This window comes from Macaca mulatta, chromosome X, assembly GCF_049350105.2.
Source record: "Macaca mulatta isolate MMU2019108-1 chromosome X, T2T-MMU8v2.0, whole genome shotgun sequence".
Taxonomy (NCBI): Eukaryota; Metazoa; Chordata; class Mammalia; order Primates; family Cercopithecidae; genus Macaca; species Macaca mulatta.
The window spans coordinates 70807359-70813950 of record NC_133426.1 but is presented as its reverse complement, the minus strand read 5'-3'; the positions used below and the strand labels follow the sequence as shown (position 1 = coordinate 70813950).

Below are 6592 nucleotides of genomic sequence, written 5' to 3'. Positions count from 1 at the left end.
TCCAAAGGAGACAATCAGATATGCATTTATCTCAGTGAGCAGGAGAGATGACTTTGAATAGAATGGGAGGCAGTTTTGCCCTAAGCAGTTCCCAGCTTAAATTTTCCTTTTTAGCTCAGTGATTTTAGGGTCCCAAGATATTTTTCTTTCACACTTTCCCCCTTTTCTTTTTAAAAATCTTTTGGAGAAAGCATAGTAGAATAAAATGAGTCTTTGGTCTCAGGTTTCATCTGATCTCTCATGGCTAGGTCGTTTTATTCCTAGAAAGGTAGGCCCTGAGTTATTAGGAAAGCTCATTTTTAGAAGGTCCTGTGAAGAGAAAATAGGGGTAAAAAAGGGAGGAAAACAACAACAAACAAAAGAACAATCTTGGAAAATCAATATAGGCCACATAGTCTGAAGTTCATACGTCAGTAGGCAGATATGGAAGTCACTTACGTATGTACATAGGATGCTATTATTTTCTTCTGAAGTTTAAGTTGTCCAGCTTCAGTATTCATGGCTTTATGAAAGCACAGCTTAGTTTCCAGTAATTTCAAATTAGGAAAAATGGGGAAAAAGGAAAAAAATAAAAACATTATTTAGCAGTCTTATAGTCAAGAAAAATTAGAATTTGGTTCAAACTGTAGAAAATAATAAAAATTTTAAAAAATTAGGTAAGGCTAGAATCTAACAACAGATGTACTACAGTTTTTAAACATAACTTTTCTCTCTCCAGTTTTCCATTTTAACTAAAGACAGATTACAGTAGGACTGGTTAGCTTTATTATACTTGGCCTAATTATTTGTGTACCGTGCAGCAAGAATAATCATTTTTACATAGACTTTTAAATTGGCTTTGATGAAACTTTGTTCCATAGAAGGAATCTCAGATAAAACTTTTTTTTTTTTTTTTTTTTTTTTTGTAGAAGAAATACGGACTTTTTAATGAAGAGTTTTCCCTTTGGTATAAGCGAGACCGTGGAAACATCCAAATAACAACAAAAGGAGGGTGGGATGAAAACAGTCAACTCTCCCTTATCCACAAGGCCGAAAGAGAGGAGCCTGTTTGCTGTGGTGTGGCCACCCCGGGCCTAGGCTGTACCAGGCCTGTAGAAGGTACTCAGGAATTGTAGGTCTTGCGTTTCCCATCCGTGAAACTGACCAGCATTCAGGCAAACTTCTGCCTCTCAGCCTCGCGGTAAGAGGCCCAAGTTTTTCTAGTCCTAGCTGGAAATCAATTTCATCTGCCTCAGGTCTCTGGTATAAAAGATAATGCTGCCGGTCCCAGTTACCTCACAGGCCTGGAGGAGGAAAATGCCAAGAGCTGTAAAAGGGCTTGGAAAAGTCAAAAAGGTGATGTATAAATGTAATAACTGATTAACATTTTGTGCTCAAGAATAAACCATGGAAAACAAAATTAGAAAAGTAAGTCTACAGCCCTAAAATATATGCATACAAAATTTTGAAAGAATGCAGTTGCAATTCTACAGATGGTATTTGGGGATTGTCTACTGCTTTAGAATCTCAATGCCCCTTTTCCTACCTCCACTAAATCCACCTGGGAGAGTTAACTTACAAGAGGCCCCAATTCAATAACCCCCACCCCCCTCCCAGAAAGGGAGGCAGGGCAGAGGCTCCAGGAGGGAGGGCTACACTTTGGCTGTAGAGTACAATAGGCATGCTACATGGGACGGTGGGCCTTATGAAATGTATATGCAGACACCTTGGGGTGAGGGGCCCCCAGCCAGGAGCCACTGAGCAAGGGAGGGATCCATCTCCTCCCTGGCCAGGAGGGGGCCCTGGGGCAAACCCTAAGGGTTGCATATCCCCAGAGAGAGGGGACAGCCGCCACTCCTGCCTCTGTTCTCCCAACCCAAACCGGAGAGGGTGCTGAGCAAGGAGAAGACAGGTCCCAGAAGCCAAGAAGGTGCTGGCATCCCTGTCATTGAACTCAGGGTCCCAATAACTCTTTATGTAAAATATCTTCAGACCTAAGAGATGGTCAAAGGCACAAAGTTTAAACATAGGGGTAGGGGTGTTGAGAGGGGTCTGGGGTACCCTGAAGCCCAGAAGTGTGATTCATTCCCCCTTGCCCAGAAGGGTGACTGTTCCACTGGGCCTGTCAGCAAAGGACATTTTCCATGACAAGCACTCACCTTCTTGGGGAAGGGGCATCAGGTTGACACAGAAAAGACCCAGGTAAAGGGCCACTCTGTACATTAATACTTTGATGATTAATGCTTGGGGAGAAGCAGGATTCTTCCCCAGGTTTCTGACTCAAACCCTCTCACTCAGCTGGATATGAAACCCAGTGTCCACACTACTCCCAGCTCTGACACAAGGCCATGCCCACAGAACACTCCCAACTGAGGTCCTGAGAGTTAGGGAATAGGGTGGAAGGGGTTGGAGGGCATCTTCTGGAAGAGAGTGCTGGGGCAGATCACAGTTTCCACTCCACAGGTTGCTGTAGACACAGTTTTCTGCCCACAGAGATGATGGGCAAGTGATAGTCCATGTGGTAGCTGAGAAGGTGACTGACACTCTCAAAGTGGTGATCCTTTGTCCAAACTACACCCTTGGTCCACCAGTAGCAGATGCTTGGGCTGCCCGCTCTTCAAGCCAGTGAGCACATACTGGCCAGGTGTGGTCATGCTTTCTTTCACCAGGAAGTCCCTTTTGAGCTGCAGCAGTGCCTCAGCCCCCTGCTGGTTCAGCTTCCCATGGAACCAGGGGTCCCCTCAGAGCTGCTCAGCCATGACATCAACTGCGGAGGAGGAGGCACATGAAGAGCATCTTCAAAGGGCTTCATGTCAAACAGGTCCCAGGTTGTGCTGCCATTGATGGCAGGATTGGGGGGCCCAGCACCACTCCCTGCTTGCTGGGTCTTGTCTAGGTTCTGCATGTTGACACAGGAAGGATCATCAAAGAGCTCTCTGCCTGGACAGGGTGGTGGAGGTGGCATCTGTTTGCAAACTTCTGGATCTCCCCCAACAGGCTATCCTACAGGCAGTGTAGCTCCCAAGTGGCTGGGGGTCTGGGCACTGGGTAGAGAGGGTTGAGCAGCCCCTAGAGTGGCTGCTTCCCGAAGCCTCATGTATACTACATGCCCAAGAGGGGGTTTCTTCCCAGGAAGTCATTATAGTGCTGATGGTGAGGTGGCTCTTCCTCCTCCTTATCCCAAGCTAAGTCATCAAAGCCAGTCATCCTGTCATGGGGGGTGACTGATTTGGGTGGTTTCCTGAGGTATTGTTTAAAGTGCAACTCAAAGGCCTGGCCAATGGTGCTGATGACATCCTGGGCAAGCCCTTCAGGACACTCCAGAATGTGGCAGGCTTTCCAATTCACAGGGTCTTTGGCAACATTGGCAACATACTTGGCTGTGTCCGGATCCCCACTGGATGCAAATAAGATAGATTGCATGTGGTAGTGATAATCTGTTTGCAGTCTGTGACCATAAGGTTGAGGCTGCTGGTGGAGGTGGTGAGAGTGATTGGCATTCCAGCAAAATTCAGGTTACTCCTTCCCAAGATAGAGCTGAGTGGATGGCTACAGGGCTTTCTCTTCCTTGTCACCCCCTTAGCACCCAGCACAGCCTCGCACACCTGATTGATGGCTTCCCTGGTGACCTGAGTCCAGGTGTTGAAGTCCAGGGTGCTCATTGACTGCAGGATCTCCACACAGCCCATGTACCAAATCAAGTAGGAAACCCCGGGTCCCATGACTTTGTCATTGGGATGCAGCCAGCCCTGCATGGGCTTATTGACAGAGCTCCCATGGTGGGTCCACTCCTCACCCCCCAGCTGGCCCGCTTCCACCTGAGTCCTGCACCCACCACCTCCACTCAGCTTGTTCATATCCTGGAGGAGGGGTAGGGGAATGAGTCTGGCATGGCTGCCCCTATGATGCCCTCCCCATCATCAGCTGCTCTTCCTGGCTCCCCCTTAGGCCCCAGGTGTCCCCCGGCCCAATTGGCCAGCCTCTGGTTGCTCATCCGGGGGAAGAAGGAGCACAGAGTAGTGGGACTATCGTCCCCAGACAAAGGGGGCAGGATGGGTCCCAGGGATGAGGCTGATGGGGAAGGCAGTTCCTCTGGCGGGGTGGACCCTGAAGGCCCCTCCTCCAGTGATGACAGAGACTCATTCCACAACGGATTGTACTTGGGCTTGGGGGGCAGGAGATCCCTAGCTGAGGTGAGAGAGGGGCTGCTGCTCAGCCTGGCCCCTCTGTCAGTTTGGGCAAGGAGGCCAGGCAGGGATTATGCCCAGGCCCTTAGCCTGGTCTGACCTCTGTGGCCCAGGAGTCACAGAAGTCCTGGGGAATGAGAGGGATAAGTGGTTTCTGCTCCACAGCTCAGACCCAGACAGTTTTGGGTCCTATCCCCAACCAATGTGGAGCCTCTTCCTCAGATAAAACATTTTAAAGCTGAGCCCAGCCATGGATTTGGATCACCAAATACCTATAAGTGGGGTAAGTTTCCTCTCCTCTTGAGGTTCCAAGATAAACCTGGGGCTCCTGGACCTGTCAGAAAATGGCATTCTTTACCTACCACAGGTCAGAAACCCTGTATAAGGGTTGTGTAGCAAAGGTATGAGGGCAGTTTTTATTCCTTAAAGGAAAGCACACTATTCCAGTCAAAGCCCTGGTAAAACAATCAGTTTCTCCAATTGTGTCCTGTTACAAATGAAAACAGATTCTTTATGCAAATAACTATGTTGTTATAAGTTAAGAATATTTAAAAATAGTTTCCAAATCCTGGAGAAATCAGATAGAGAGAAAAAATATGCTCCAAATTTTGTTCATAGGAGCACACTAAATTGGTAAAAGTTGTCAATAGCTCTAAAGAAAAGTTTCAAGACTAGAAAACAAAACAAAGGATCAGCAACATTTTTAGTGAAAAGTCAAAAAGATTAGTCCAGTCCATGCCACTAATTCCTGTTTTGCTTGATATTCACAAAAATTTTAGCTTCTCCATGAATCCTGAAAGTGTTTCCTCTATTCTCATGTCATAATCTCCAAACTTATCAGAAACCTGCATTCAAGAGCACTTGTTAAGAACTTTATAGCTAATTATAAAATCACCTTCTAAAGAGGACAAAACAACATGACAATTGTCCATGGATAACAAAAATTTTAGGGCAACCATACTCAAAGATACAACTGAAAAGGAAATGTGTTACTTCTGTGACACACAATAATTCTAACATAACAATTATGATTATTACTGATAATGAACACTAAATCATATCAGAATTACAGGAGTTTCCCATAATTTTGGAAAACATACCAATAACATATTTATACAAATACACCCCAAAGAAAACCAAACACAATTTCATATTTGACAATGCTTCCTGTATACTTTTTGCGCCAAATAAGCCAAATTATGTCATTTTTGAACTTTAGGGAACCTAATATCTTAAAGAATTAATTAGGTCCACAAATACATAATTTATCATTTCATTTTGGAAACCTTGTCAAATATAAAAGGTTTAAAACACTTGATATTACAAAATAGAATAACAGGTCATTGTAAAATACGTCATTCTAAATGAATTACCAAAGTGATAACTCAAGGGTTTGAAAAAAAAAAAAAAAGGGAAAAACCGTTATTTGTTGTGAGAGGAGACTTGATTTTCAAAATAACTCCTAATAATAACAGCATGAAGCCAAATAAATTTGTTTCTCAAAATTTTACAAATGATCTATAGCATTTTAATTTTTGACCATCAGATATACCCTCCATAAGCCTTTATAACTTTTATTAAGGACTTGGTTAATGCTTCAAGAAAACCTTGTTAATCTGACACAGGGGCCCATATGCTGGTCTTGCATCAGTGTGTCTTTGAAATCAATGATTAATTTATAGAGAAACTGAATTTATTTTCTCTTTCAAAATCAGCCCTTACAATCTCCCATGTCCAACTTTTCCATGATAGTCTCTGGGCCTTGAGTTGACACAGCTTCAATTTTTGGCCTGTATCTCAGGGATACAGTTTATTTTGATTGGTATCTTCTATGGGGCCTGAAGATGAGACTTTAGTTGCTCTCAGTGTTTAAGATCTAGCAAGACTTGGTGCCCTTTTTACACCCAGGAGTCAAAGCCCTGTAACTCAATGTCACAAGGACATTAAAAGCACATACAGGAAGATACATGAATGTAATAACATTAATGTAAAAAAAAATTAAATCTCAGTTTTTTATCCCTAAGCAAACAAACTTAATAATAATGGCATAGAAATTATTTTGATAAAACATACAATTTATTAGGCCAGTTACCAAAAGGCAAAATGAAAGACCTTCTGCAGTGCAGAGAATATTATGTTGGATGAAAACATTTCCTTTAGACCTTTAAGAAAATGTACCTTTTAAAACGGGAGTGAGAGAAAGCTGAAAAACAGTGAGATGCAATAAAAGTTGAACTTTGGGTTAAAAGAAATTAATATATCTTATAATTTATAATGAGTAAATCAACCTCTTAAGAAAATTTCATTGTTCTAACAAAAAATTTAGTGTATAAGTGTTTTCGTTTTACATCAAGCCCAATCTCTAAAAGAGCATTATATTTTTTCTTTAGTTATATACAACTTGACCATATAAAAGGTTTTTTTTT

General features: G+C 43.2%; 1 pseudogene; it reads right to left on the bottom strand.

Annotated features, from left to right (window-relative positions):
* Window positions 1-2422: 2422 nt before the first annotated feature.
* LOC711071 (SHC-transforming protein 1 pseudogene) lies at window positions 2423-3973 on the bottom strand (annotated as a pseudogene).
* Window positions 3974-6592: the final 2619 nt, after the last annotated feature.